Source organism: Battus philenor, unplaced genomic scaffold (genome assembly GCF_028537555.1).
Source record: "Battus philenor isolate CCGP_79_NKW_IND1 unplaced genomic scaffold, ilBatPhil1.0.hap1 SCAF_30, whole genome shotgun sequence".
Taxonomy (NCBI): Eukaryota; Metazoa; Arthropoda; class Insecta; order Lepidoptera; family Papilionidae; genus Battus; species Battus philenor.
The window spans coordinates 2,357,793-2,373,626 of NW_027181694.1; positions in this window are offsets into that span (position 1 = coordinate 2,357,793).

Sequence of the window (15,834 nt, forward strand, 5' to 3'; positions counted from 1 at the left end):
TCAGTTATAAAAATGATTACCTATATACAAGTTCACGGAAGTGAGTTTAGTTACATTCTTTGACAGCTAATAAAGCGCCCTTTCACTCACACTTTTGTAAGTGAAAGGGACACAGGATTTTAATTGTCTCTAAATAATTTTAAAATGTAAGGAAACGTCTACATGGCTACAAATTTAACTAATGTTAGTTACAATCTGTATATTAGTTTTGTGAAAATAACCTATACCTTTGTTGACTAATGATGACGAGGTAAAAATGTGTTTACACGGGGTAATTGATTTAAACATGCTTCATCAAATGCATTTACATGTATTTATTTTTATTGAACTTGAGGCAGTAACAATTTACTATTGTAATTATCTAGGTAACGTGCTAAAGCCTATACTTTATTGACTAATGATGGCGATGTAAAAATGTGTTTACACGGGGTAAAAAGGCAATCTATACTAGTCGTTTGCACGATTCAGACAGGTTCTCTGGTAAAAGTAGATTATTCCTACTTATCGTGTTTGATTTGTGTGTTTACATTGATTTAAACATGCTTCATCAAATGGATATTCTGAAAATGCGTTTACATGTACCTATTTTTATTGAACTTGAGGCAGTAACAGTTTACTATTGTAATTATCTAGGTAACGTGCTTAAGAAATTTGAAATAAAAATCAGTTCTGTTTGTTTAAATGTGTTGTATTTTTTTCACATGTAAACACATCCTTACCTCGTTATAACTAACCGTTGTGTTACTTTAGTGTAATTTTTGTATTGTATATGATATAGAATGGTAGGTTGATGATGTCATCTAGTTTTGTACCTAATAAACACCTACATAAGACATGTACTATTTGAAATCTGTGGGATAGGCCAGAGGCAGACAGGTGGACGTCTACCTACGTCTACCTGTCTGCCTCTACCTCCTATGTCCAGCACTGGACGTCTACCTGCGTCTACCTGTCTGCCTCTACGTCCGTAGACTTCCAATATCGGTTGGAAGCGGTGTTTTTCGACCAAGGTTGTTTGTCTACCTGTGATTGCATATTCGTAGAGATTCCAGAACCCATCTGAAACATAATTTCTTCCAATGTATAAACTTAGTAATTAATCCAGGCGCTTCATATATACCTAGCAGCTCTATGGTAAAACATTAAGTATTTGTTTCGTTATTACTTGATTTAATTACATCCTTACATCATGCTTGTTGTTTTAACATGGTATTTGCTTTGTTGTTCAAATTTGTTATGCCTTTTGGTGCCTATTGATTGCTGTCTTTGTTGATTTTTGCATATAAGTAGCGATCTTTGATATTCGGAGTCCATGACTTCCTAAGTTTATTGTATCGGAATGATTGTAGGACTACCATAGTGCCTATTGAGTACACTGTTGCTTATTAGTGCCGATTGGTACCGATCCATGCCTTTTGGTTTTTGTCTAAGCATATCGCTTTCAAACAAAAGGTAATTGCTGTCAAAATTTATTGGTGCTTATTGAAGTCTTTCAATGTTATCGGTTCAGGTCAAAGCTTATTTCGTTTTGAAGCTTATTGGTGTCTATTGCCAACTCTTAGTGCCTATTGGTGCCATTCCAAAATCCACTTGTCCCTATCGATGCCTATAGGCGCTCAAGGTGCCTATTGGTATTTATCGCAGTCCACTGGTACCACACAAAGTTTATTTGTTTTCTGTCGAAACTTATTGGTGCCTATTAGTGCCTATGAGAGCAATAGGCAGGTAGAAGGAAAATGAGAGGCACAAATTTGCGCATTTTTTATCCAATTTTAAGTCACTGCTTATTAGGATCAACAGTACTAAATGTATAGTGATTTTAATTGAGGTATAAGGATTTTTCTTAATAAGAACCATTTGAAAGTAAATATAGATTCAGTGCGGTACAAGTCTAGATGATCCAGAGCTATCTAGATATTGATTCGATAAAATCTATATCAATTGTTTTTAGATTTATTTTTTAACAAATATCACAAAGATACCACCGGATTGTGAAATTAAATGTATTTAATTTTTTTTTGTTCGAACATGCGTAATTTTATATGGAACCTGTCTATCACAAACAGTGGTAAGGCAAGGGTTTGAAGGTATCGATGTATGATGAAATTTAGATCATTTGTTATTGTATAAGTAATTTAAATATTAGATTTTTAGATAATTTCATATGAAATGTTTCAAATGTTTTTGCTATGATTATAATGTATATTTCTATATATTATAAAAAGACTTAATCTTATTTTATTTTAAGATAAATGTTCTTTTATATATATATGTATATTAATTCTATGACAAGATTCCTCGCCAGGATATATTAGATTGTAATGACTGTGTAATAATTTGACTGCTATTTGAAAAGAATACACAACATTTCACGATGATGAATACGCATCAAACCTCGTTGCATACACATTACTACTCGATGAATACGCGTCGTATTCCTATGAATACACGTCAGAGTCAGTACTGGACGAATACGCGTCATACCTAGATGCATACACATCAGTACTCGATGAATATGCGTTGTTTCCCTATACATACACGTCAGTGTCAGTATTCGATGTCTACGCGAGATGACTTATCAGATAGCTTCGTCAGACCTGGATGCTTATACATCGTACTCGACAAATACGCGTCGTATTTTTATGAATACACATCAGTATTCGCTAAATACCCGTCAGACTTCGACTCATACACGTCAATAGCCGACGAATACGTTTCAGACTTTTATGAATACTTCTCATACCTCTTTAAATACGTATAACTGTATAAGTAAATGTTTGCCAAGCGTTGGCGAGTCAATGCGTGTTTGTGTTATATTTTCATGTCAAAATTTCGCATTCGCTAGATGTAATTATTGAGATATATTATTAATATCTAGTGTTATATATGCAATTTGTTTTTCGACACATTATACACAGCTAGCCTTGATATAAACAATGCTAATGTAATATTTTGTATTGAATTTGTAATTAATATTAAATTATTAAAAATTATATTTTTGGTTTTATTTATAAATTGTACGATATGTGTAAGAAATGAGTCATTGATGTAGTGGTGTAAGATTTTACGTTAGTTACGACTGTCGCAGGTTCGTTTCCTGTGGTATAATATTTTTAATTTTCATTATATTGAATGTCAGCCAATGGCAGACGATGGCGCAAGATTGAGGAAAGTGGAAGTCTCTCGCTTCGGAGGCCCAGACCCACTTCTGGTCACTGAACTAGCGGAGTAGTAGTAGTAGTAGTATTATATTGGTTATTTTATATTGTATATTAAATGTGAAGAAAAACTCAGAAATGTAAGCCGTATGATCACTGCTGGTATCCCCAAAGATTTAGACTATGTTCGGTTGGAAATGTCTTCATACAGCGTTTTACGTCGATCATTAACCCTTTCGTCCCGGATGGTACATATGTGTACCTCAAATGTGTGAAAACCCCTGGAACCTAAAATGATCGCACGTTTTCAGTGGAAATTGTACCAGGCCGTTGTTTATGCGTTGGCTTCGAGGTTATGTACAAAAATCGCATCTAGCTAGTCTAGCGCTAATTTCCATTGTCTGCACGTGGTTTTGGTAGGCATTTTTTGAAAAAAATTATGTTTTAGTATTCAGGGACGAAAGGGTTAACACGTTCCGTTGTTATGGCAATTTTTGAAGATTTTCCATTCATACCGCGTGGTGTGCACACGACTCGCACTTTAAAAATTAAAAGTCGTTTAAGACGTATGCTTTACACTTTCAATACTGCAAATCTATAATTAGCGGGAAAAAGTTATACAATGCGATTAAAATAAGAATAGGACCGGCCTAGCGCCATGTTGTGACGTCACAACGGGAACTTGGTATAGTGTGCAAAAAAAGCAATGTTAAAAAATAATACCAGTGGCTAGTCACTCGCTCGGTTACCTTCGAAGCAGTTTCCAAATGCTTAATGAAACTTCCAAATACATCACGCGATATATGAATATTGCCATCTGGCCCTGGTACAATTCTTGCTTGTTTTAACTGGTCCAACAACATAATGGCACGTTTTTTCTCTTCCTCGAAGTACTTATCAACATTGCTGATAATCTCTGGAGCTCGCCGATGTAAAACACTACCTCTTTTGCTCATTGTAGAACAAATTAAACAATCAACAAAAACAATTATTATTATTTTTTTATTTTATATATTTAATGCTGACCGTACTTTATGAGTGAAGTTAGCCGAGAGCCCGTCCTATTCTTATTTTAATCGCATTGTATATTTTAATATGCATTACGTATGTGATGTGAAGTTATCTATATTCGAGCCTACAATTCATTTGTTTAAGAATCCTTTGTTTTTCAATGAGAACTGCAAATGGCCTGAACGGAAAGTGCATCGAGGGTGGTATACGCCCCATATGGTATGGAATGTATTAACAAGGAAGCCTGTCCACCTTGTGGGTGAAAGCTGGGCCCTTTGAGGCACGGAATTTTAGAAACTAAAAATACCCATGTTGCACAGAAATTTTATTTCGTTCATAATTTAATAAAATGGGTGTGTTATTATTGATAAGGATATACAATGATATAAAAAAATAATTCTGATATTAACTACTAAAAATTTTCGGTTTCAACACTTGATGAACCTGTCATATGATAAACCTTGCCAGCGCAATCGAGTATATTATTAACAATTGCTAATGGTGTTGCCAATTACTTTAAATAATAAAGTTAAAAAAAAATGTATGAGCAACTATTCCAATATTTCCAGGTGGGTCAACAAATGTCCCACCATGCGTTATTACGCATCAAAAATGTGGGACATTTTTAATACCAGAGTGCCCCTAAGGGTTAAAATACGCGCTAGGCGTACACTCGTGTGGTGTAATAAGTCTTGTACTTTCTCTGAGAGAAAACGTCTCGGTGGAACAGCAGGTGAATATTCATATAAAGAATATTGCATTTTAAATGAGCATTCCAAATTTGAATAAAGAATTAGAAAGAGAAATTGAGAAGATTAATGGCAATATGTTCAGATTATTCTATAGTAAGTAAAATTTAATCATAGGTACTTGAAAGTTTTGAAGTTTTGAAATGATACTGTCACCTATGTTCTCGATTTGACAAAGTAATATCTTAAATAAAATAATTGTTCAGGAGACTATGTTTTTGGAGTACCCTTCCGTATCAGCACCGGAGTTAGCCGGCATCCACCTTGTAATGTGGACTTATCACAGCCAAATAAATTACTAACAATTATCCTAACTTGTATTTTTAATTAATATACCAGTGAAATATTTAAATATGTAACACAAATGAGAAAATTCGAACATCAGCCTATCCCCATGCAATGTGCAATTCGCAGCGCACATGCACGGTTCAGTAGCGTCACTTCGTGGAACGTACTGCGGTAAGGAAAGGGTTAAAAGTAAAACTCGTGTGCAGAGAATAGACTGAATTTTATTTGCCGAGACGTTGAATTTTCACCAAAAGTTAAGCTTAACGTTAACCGTATTTTTATTTATTCATCCAAATCAATTTCATCACCTTCAATATGAACCCCGTGAAATAAAACACACTTTTGCCAAAGCTTTTTTCAGTCTCTGAAACATTCGCAATAGTATTTTTTAGGCACAGCCTTTAAAACCTTTGATTTGGTTTTTATCTCTTCAATCGTATCGAAATGACATCCCCGCTAATTCTTTTGATTTTGCCGAATAGCCAGACGTTGCTCGGAGTCAATTTAGGCGAATACGGTAGTTGAACGACTTACTCTGAGATAAACCTTTTGACAAACAGACGCTTGACTAATGTTATAGACAGTCCTACCAACCTAGGAAATAAAATTACCTGCCTTATTAATGCCCGGGCGTTTTAAATGAGAAATTCACCTTACTTTTTAATCACAGAGTATAATATAAAATTAAAATTGCGTATTTTAAATTTAAACACAACTATAATATTAAAAAAACTGTTATATCTACAATTTTATATGTATCCTTATTGTTTTACATTTTATTTATGGCATGTTATTGTAATTATTTGGGTCTTCTCGTTTCCTTTGGGGATAGGAAGTAATTGTTTTACATTATTAGGATATGCAAGCACTGACCTAGCCAACGAAATAACTAAGTAAGAAAAGGACCAATATTTAGCCACTTCCGCACATGCAGTGACAAACACAGAGTGACTACTAATCGGTGTAACATAACTCCTGAAGATGCCCCGTGGAGGGGTGAAATACGTGTTGAGTAGTTTAACGGTGGCAGTTGTGTAACTCGCATTGTTTGCCGCATGCGCATTTATCAGCGGGCTGGCGGGCGGTGCACTTTGTTGCACGACTAACATTACATGTGCGGAAGTGGCTAAATATTGGTCCTTTTCTTTCTTAGGATGGACTTCCGTAAAATAACGTCTGATTCTATTAAATATCGAAATAACTAATGCGGTGGAGGTAGGAGCGAAAAGTATGATAGCGAAATATAACCTGCTGTAAGATTCAGTCCTGTCAAAAGCCAACACCAGCTTATTTCTGTAACTAGCTTCTATAGTAACAATTGTAGAATTATTAAAAATTAGATTAAATAGTGGTAGGAGTCTAGTCCATGGAGGTGAACGCCAAAACATTGCATGGGATTAAACTTGGTATGTGGCCGTCAGCCCTGAGAACCTTAATCACTAAATACACGATAAGTCCATGAAATGCTAAGGAGTTAGGCCTCTGCCAATAAAACAACAGAATAACGTTTATTTATTTAATCCATAACGAACAGAAAGTATGCTATGGGATTATTTTCCATTGACAATAGATTATTGAATATTTTGTCTATTTGCGAATTTAAATCTGAAATGAAAAGCACATTAAAGTAATAACACAGCGATGTATTTACAAGTTGATTATGGGACTAAAAGCTATAAATTTGTGATTGCATAGCTCGACATTTAAGCTATATATATCTATGGGTATATATACCATAATCGCCACGTTTGGCAGGCGGGTTGGCGATCACAGTGTGGTATTATGGTAAACAGCTGCTATCTTTTGAAAACTTGTAAAGGAGCTGTTGCAATACTATATAATCAATGCACAAGGTGTGAAATATATAAGATTGTATCGCGAGAATCGAACCCGCGACTTTTGATCGTTAGTTTCAGTCCTCTACCGCTGAGCTATCACTGCTTAAAGTATAGTTCATTTGCAGACAGTTAAATTATGGTGTAGACTATCCAAAAATGTTTTAGATATAATAAATAACCTAATGGTAAAAAGTTAGAAAAAGCCTTTACGAAATTCGTATTGCTATACACCAATACCTCACTTTGCGTCGTGGTTACGTTCCAAAAAAACACGACGCACATTGAAACGCCGCAAAGTGAATTAAGATTTTCTATAGCAGACCATGTAAAGATCGAAGATAGGTTCCAAGGTTACGAAAATCAACTTTATCAAAAGAAAATTGAACAAAGTAAACATTTAAAAAACAAAAATAATAAAACTCTGCCAATAAATAAATTGGAAAAATATATACCTTTTGAGTAGCAAGAAACAACACCTTAAAATTTACATAAATTTATTATTCTCTTTAAAAAAAAGCACAACACTACATTACAAAACACTACGTAATTAAAATTGAACTTCAAAATTAGCAAAACAAAGTGAAAATAAAACTATTAAAATTGCGTTTATTTTTAGTTAAAAAGGGAATCCCCGAGTTTTGATGGCATGGCGCAATTAGAAACAAGAGTGTTGCCATATTTTGGAAAAAAAAGAACATTAAAGACTCGAACCCAAAACAACGCGATCTCGAAAATCTAACAACGCACAGTGAAAATTAGTACTAATTAAGCAGCGACGCAACTTCGAAAAAAACGCAAAACGAAACGACGCAAAGCGAGGTATTGGTGTATTAAAATTGATATTTGTTTACTATCTGTCCCTGGAAACTTTGTACTACCGGAAGTTATTAGACTGTCGCATTTAAATAGAAAAACAAACAAATTTCTTTGTGATTATTTTATAAAGAATAATTGAAAATATGTTCATAAGATTTAAAGCTATTTTGTTGACAAATAATAATCAAGAGAGCTATGCTCGGGATATATGTATAAGATTGAGAACTGTAGATAAACGAAAATAACTAGCGTAGACCAGTTGGATCGTAGCTTAGCAGTGGTCAGCCCACCGGTGGTCTTAGGTAACCCACAAGGTGAACAAACGACGATGTCATGGTCTTCGAAAGATGAGGGGTTCAGAAGAAACCATATCCAGAATCCAGAACAGATCCAATTGTAAATCTATGGACTTTCTAAAATTATGATGAGATTCATTGTTACTCCAAAGTCTTAATAGCGTTTCGATCTTATAGATTATTGATTCTTTACCTCTAGAGCATTAAAATGGAGACACAGAGAAAGAGAGAGACTGTATGTTAATTTATAAGAGCTATTTACCAGCAACAAACTCTTCTAATCTTGTCTGATACAAATCGGCAACTGTAAAAAATTAATATGTATATTTAATCGCCTAATTGTCAAGCCACGAGTATCGACAAATCTCAAACCATCGTAGAAGAGTCTAGAAGTAATCTATGTTAGAGAAAATTTACTATTAAGTGAAGTAAATTGTATGCCTCCATAGGCCTCCATTCAATAGAGAGCCTATCTAGGCTGCGTTTGACTTGTAGTCGTAAAGAAACTTTTTGAAAACGTCAACTATCACTTCAGATGAACAATACTAATTACCGATATTACCTAATAAATGATATTAGTTTTTAATTTGACTATTTTTTTCATATTGCATGCACATAAGGTATATCTTAAATTTAAGATACATATTATTTTTAAACGGTTTTATTTAGTTCGACCCGTACGGAATTTGTTTACTTGGGTCAAAATTAGAAATTGAAATTTAAGCACCTTCCCGTTGTCAGATTGCTCTGAAATTTGGTACACATATTTAATTAAGATCAAAATATAATATAATAAAATCAATAACATTATAAATCTAAGATGGCCGCCGATACAAAATGGCGGATTACATATTTTTCCTTAACCCCCTCAATATGGGTATCAAATGAAAGGGCTACACTAGTAAAACACGATGATTATGTCAAAATTTAAAATTCAAGATGGACGCCGTTCCAATATGGCGGACTAGGTACATATTTTTCCACAACCACCACAATATAGGTATCAAATAAAACCGTTTAAAAACTAGATAATTTATAATTAGATAAGTGAATAAAAACCCTTTTTTTATTGAATTTCACGCTTTCATATTTTTAATGTCAAAACTCACATCCAAAAACTCCGTCTGCTTCTTCGTTCGCCACGGACATGTCATCTGTAATTGATTAATGATTTTATATTTTTTTATAACAACAAGCCCACAGCTGGGACACTCGTTATCACTTTGCAGTGCGCTTTATATAATAAAGAAATAACAAACATTTCGGTGTAAGGGAGATCCAGTTATTTTATTGGCTGGTTTGTGAGATTAAAAAAAAGAAACTATAATAGCACTGTTATATAGCAGTGTTAAAAATAGCCGGTTAGTAAATTATATTGTTATTTCTTGCTAGATTTATTCAAAGAAATGCGGTAGTGAATGTGAAAGACATTACCAGTTGCTGACGACAACATGGATTTTGCTGAAAAATAAAAGCGAACACTTTTATATATATATTCAAAATTTGGTTTCTATATGTATTTTTAACTTTTTATAACAAAGTCAAGCTGTCAGAAAGGAGATGGATGTGATGATAAATTTATTCAAGATTGAATATCATTAACCCTTTAACTGTTCGCGTCGAGTATACTCGTCAGATTGAAACGAAAATTGTATACTTATTATTATTAAACGAATCAACTGGGATATCATTCCCTGAAAAAGGGATAATAAAGATCTTTAAGAAAATGTGACATTTACAATATTCGTTAGAAAAATAATTTTAGAAGAGATTCCTGATATTGGTACCTAATATTTAAGGTAGCATTACGTGCTGCACCTTGCTCTAAAAACTATCATTGCCCTTAATTTAAACTTTTAGTTTCGTAAAGATTTATTGAAATTCAGTTGGTCTTTTGTTGCGTCTTTTCATTCCTATATTGCCTTAATTTTATCTTTATATGATTTTTTTTTATCAATAAAATAAATTTTGTTTGTTAACGTTGTTACCTAAAATAAATATTTTCTAAAAAACTAGCACGCAACGTCTGATTTTTAATCATACTCGCCTACTTTTATAAGCAGAGATATTTAACTCTGTTCATGTCGAGTATACTCGTCTTCGAAAATAAATAGGCAATCAGAAAAAGTTTTTTAAAACACAGTTAAACAGTTAAAGGGTTAAGACAGTATTTACAAACCTTTTTGTGCCATGCCCCACCTAAGCCTTTCTAAAATTCTTAAGCTCCCTATGTAGTATACATAACTTTTATATGAAAGCGAAAGGGTTAAACTCATATCGAGTCTACTCTCGAATTGCATCCTTAATATTCGAACTGCCCCTATATTGGGCGTGGACTCCAAGTTGGGAAACGCTGCATTAAGCCTTTACTTCAACAGTAGCATAGCGGTAGAGGATTAAGACTTGGGATCGAAACTAGGAAAGAATTTCTCACTTGTTGCAAGAAAGTAGTTAAAAACGTTATACAAAAAAATAAAAATCCAAATATACAATAAGAAATGTGGTAAAATGTGATAAAATAAAACTCAAATGTGATATATAATGTATTATAGAAAATAAGTAAAAATGTAAAATGAAAAAATGTAATAAGAAAAGAGGAAAGAATGATAGATGAACAGAGCAAAAGGGTAAGAAAGTAGAAATGTAGCATGAAAGATAGATAATAGACCGAAAGAGAAAGTAAAATATAAAAGAAGAGAGAGAAAATAAAAAATCATGTGAAAAATTAAATTGCAAATAAAGTCCCTGTCCCACCATAAAAAGGGGTACGAGAGGCCCCCAATAGCGGGTGTTATAAAAAAAAAGACTTGGGATCGCAGGTCGCGTGTTAGATTCAATTGCAACTGCTCAGAAAGAAGCTTACAGAGAATAGTCAGCAGAGTCCTCGACGTACCATAATACACTACGATCACCACCCCGCCTGTCTAACATGGCGATTATGGTATATTCCCCCAGAGACCCATGCCTTGCAAAGGGCGTGTAGGTGCTTGACGAAGCCTTTACTAGAGCGACTGCACCGTCACATATCTAAGACGCTTCCAGCTATGTAATGTCTCATCACAATTTCTCTGGAACGATAAAACTTAGAAGAAATATTCCTTTCGTCGAGTAGATAGTGTGAGGGATCCATTCACGCCCTTTCAACCAGCTCGGGATAAAGTGGAACCTTTCGGCTCGAAAGCCAATCGGTTGCCAGAACGAAGTGGTCCCTCCTCCTGCCACTTCATACCATTCATAGAGCTAGGTCAGTGATCTTGATTCTTCTGCACATCTCCCCATTTCTTATTCGATCTCGCAGGGAATCCCCGTTACACAGTTACGATTAAATTTAAGTTTAAATACATAATTTAACAATAGATATTAACAGCTGATCTGTAATAATGTTTATTATAAAAGGAACATAGGAAGCTTTTTAAACATATTGTTTATAATGAGTTTGGCGCTTACCAAAATTTTCAGTGACGTCATTGGCCTCTTTGAATATATTAGCTGTTGGAAGATATCATTACAATATTATATTTAATCTGTATAAATGATCAGAGAATATGTATGCTTAAAATTTACAGGCGCGTTATACTGTGATCAAAAAAGTAAGGTGAATTTGTTTATAAAATTTAAATTCTTTATTTATTTTTCGGAATTAATTTCATTCCCTTAAAAGTCATTCTAGAAACAGTCAGAACGGTTTTTCTCCAGTACAGCCTTCAAGACCTTCTTCGATTCAGTTGTAAACTCCTCAATCATGACGAAATGGCGTCTCCGAATTGGCTTTGGAGTTTGCTGAATAGACAGACGTCACAGGGCTAAATCAGACGAAAACGTTGGTTGCAGAACGATATGAGTCGAGTTATTGAAGTTTTATTTCCAAATAATTTTTAAATAATTGTAGCACCAATCTAGACTTGACAAAACTTGGTAACTCTGAGATAATAAAACATTTTGCCTGAAAGACTCTTGGAAAATGTTATAAGCAGTCCTACTAACTTACGAAAAAAAATGTACCTGCCTTACAAATACCCAGGAGTTTTAAATGGCAATTTTACCTTACTTGTTGATCACAGTAAATGATATATGAAGATGCTAATAAAAATAAGCTACAAAACAAAAATTTTACCAAACATTTTTCAAGCCGGCTGGACAACAAGGGATGGAAAAAGACCAATCATTAAATCACACTTCAGCTAAGTCAAAGCATAAAAAAATATATCAAAATTTGTATATCCTAAGGATCAGTAAAATTGTACATGGACCTAATATACAGAATGATAACAAACTTAATAATAAAAAATAAAACAAAGGATAATAAAAATAGCAATTGTAAATATTAAAAAAAGAAAGTATTAAAACAAACGCGCCTGTTCATCTACGCATGTTGATCTTAAATATATAATAGATTCAGGCGTTACTTTGCGGAAGTCCATCTTAAGTAGGGAAAGGACTAATATATAGCTACTTCCGCTACGTAGCAGTACTTACTTACTACAGTACTTACTTACTGCTACATAGCGGAAGTAGCTATATATTAGTCCTTTTCTTACTTAGGATGAACTTTCGCAAAGTAACGCCTGAATTCATTAGAAAATTAATTATTGTTTTCTATATGTCCCTGCAGACATTACTGTCAGTAATCGCATTCTTTTAGATAATGTTAAATATTTCAGAGTGATATATATAGGTTGTTTCAAATTAGGTGTCAATTAATATATGGTACACCATATGGAAAAGCTAATTGGTTTTAAAAATGCCAAATGATGTAAAATGTAAAAATCGTTTTCAAAATTAGAATTACTGTAAAATAAATTAATTATTAATAATATTTTTAGCCCAACGGTAGAGGATTGACAAAGAAGTGAGATGAGATTGACAACGGATAGAAAATGAAGATTACGAATGAAATAATAATAAATGAAACTATAAATAAACATATATTTAAAAACTATTACATTAGTAATAAGTCATGTAATTGTAAAATATATTATACGCAGAGATGAACAACACGCGGCACGCCAAGTATTTCTGAGTTTATTTTATCGACTTTCTTTCATTATTATATATTGTTATAAAATTAAGTATAATCTAAAATATCCAGCGATCAAGACTAATTGAGGCAAGATTAGAATGCTGCCTACATAGTTACCTCAACAATTCCGACTGATATTGATCAGCTTGTATCAAAAGAACATTGCCAAATTTCTTATAATATTACAAGTAAATTAGTTTTTATTTTCTTATTTATTTTTGTTTTAAATTAAAATTTATATTCAAAGATTTAATTTATACATATTTTAATGCTAGTTTTTATTATAAATAAGTCTTTGTTAATTATTACAGAGCGTTATCATTGTCGCAATACAACGACTGACAAAAGTCACGCTTTACGAAGCCGAAATTAGCCGATTGTCTCTTTTCAAAGGTCGATGTGCCATATTTATCGCCGGGTACTGTAATAAGTATTACATTATGTGCGACTGGCCAAAAATTTTTGTAATTTAAATCGGCCCGTTGATTAAAAAGGTTGTTCACCCCTGCTGTGTACGCAACAAAAATTGCAGATCAAAAATGAACAGGCTTTATTATAATTATTATTATAGTAAGTCAATTATAATTAATTTAATATCTTACCTATGCTTTCGGAAAATTCATCTATCATAGCTGCCACGTCGACTGCAATTAACAAAGAATAACTTAATAAAAAAGTATCTGTTTGATAAGGATATAGTTGTTAATGTTTATATATACTTAGTGCCTTAAAGGGGAGGCTTTCAACCATAGCTGGTTTGAAGGCTGTTTGGCAAAACATAGCTGGTTCTATTCGACCTTCATGCACTTCAAATAAATGAGTAACATTTATTCTTAGCATTCGTATTTGTATTGACGAAGAACTAAACAAGTTCACGCTTATAGCGCCACACACAAGTCTTATTTCGTCTGCACGTCTGAACATCTAATTGTCGATATATATCTAATAGTCACTGAGGTTACAGTTCTTATGGTAGCTTCTTTCAAATGGAGACAGACTGTCTCCATTTGAAAGACCTGTCTCTGTCCTGTCGCTCTTTCACAGCCATTTGGTCAGGGTGATGCGGAGTTTCCCTGCCTGGGTCTGGTAATTTATACCGAAGTTGCGTAAAGAACAAGATAGGTGCAGCGTTTTGCGTCACGTGAGAAGCTGTACAGCTGTAGGGTAAAAAGCTCGAGCTGGACAACTTCTGCAATGTATATCAGGCAGTGCTGCGAGCATTTACAGAAGCGATAGAATATGAGGCCAAGGAGTCGGTACGGGCGTGAATTATCTTAAACGACTCCTGCTCCGTCCTCCAGGCTGTCGCAGTATCAGATACACAGCATCCCTTAGAGAGTTAAAGAGAATATAATGGAAGTAAGAGCAAAGGAGAAGGATGTAAAGGTATTTTTGATAAAAGCACACTCGGGGAAATCCCCTGTGGGATCGACCAGAATACGAGAGATGCCATATTTTCTACATCAAGCGAAAGCTTAGGCTTGTAACGCTTTACGAATAAAATAGAGGGTATATGGAAGGTACGGTATCCACAAGGAGAAATTTCTTCACAGGCGCCGTATCAGCCTATAAAGCACTCCGGAAAGTCCAGCTGGACACGTATCTGGTCCAGAAGTTCAAGGCACGGAGGATTCTTTGAGTACCTGTATGGGTTCAAAATCAAGGAGAATCCCTTCTGCATCTGTGACTTGGAGGTGGAGGTTGTAGAGGGAGCAAGCATCGTTTCACTAATGGGCGACGGCATACACTTCTTGAGTATTGTAAGAAAGTGATGCAGATCACAATAAATAGGAATAATATTCGACCCTAGATACTAAGGGTCGATAAGTCTCGCAGGAAATAAACAAAACTGTAATAAAAATCATATAAAAAGCAATACAGGCAATGTAATCAAATTATTAAAGGAATATTGGTTTTTTACAAGAAATAAAATGTATTATCTAAAAATGGGTCAAAAATCTGTTATTTGTAATGTAAAGTTGTGATCAGGGAATGTACAGGAAGATCGACGATGCATGGAAGAATATTTGTATATATGAAAGATAGATCACGTGAATGACGAAAGGAAGACATAAAACACATTGTGAAGGAAGGAGTATGTAATTAAATAAATATTTAAAAACCTAAAAAACTCATTTACCCGAAATGTAACTTTCCTGCCCTAGGCATTGCAGGAGGAGTGAGAGGTACCCAAAAAGAAGGTCCATAAAAATGAGTTAATAAGAGATCAAGTACGTACAATCTCCCTCTCTGTCCAAATCGTCCTTAGCTATGTGTCTTGCTGCTACATTGAAATGTGCCGGAAGTGACGTCATCTGAAAAATATTGTCACAGTCTAATTCAGTAATTCCCAAAGTGGTCTATATCGACCCCTAGGGGTCTATGACAACCTGCACCTATGAAGTAAAATATTTATTATATATGTTTATAAAATTATGTAAGTTGTAGGATGTTGGTATTATAGATTGGTTTAATTAGTATAGTAGATACAAAATTTTATTTTGAGTAGTTTTAATTTAAATTCAATTAATAAATGTATAAATTAACATGGGTTTTTGCTTTAAGTTTTGAACACTAAACTTCACTACAGTTAGAAATGTACAGGAAATCAATATCAGGTAAGTAGGGGGTCTACCGAACACGGAAAAACATGGCAAG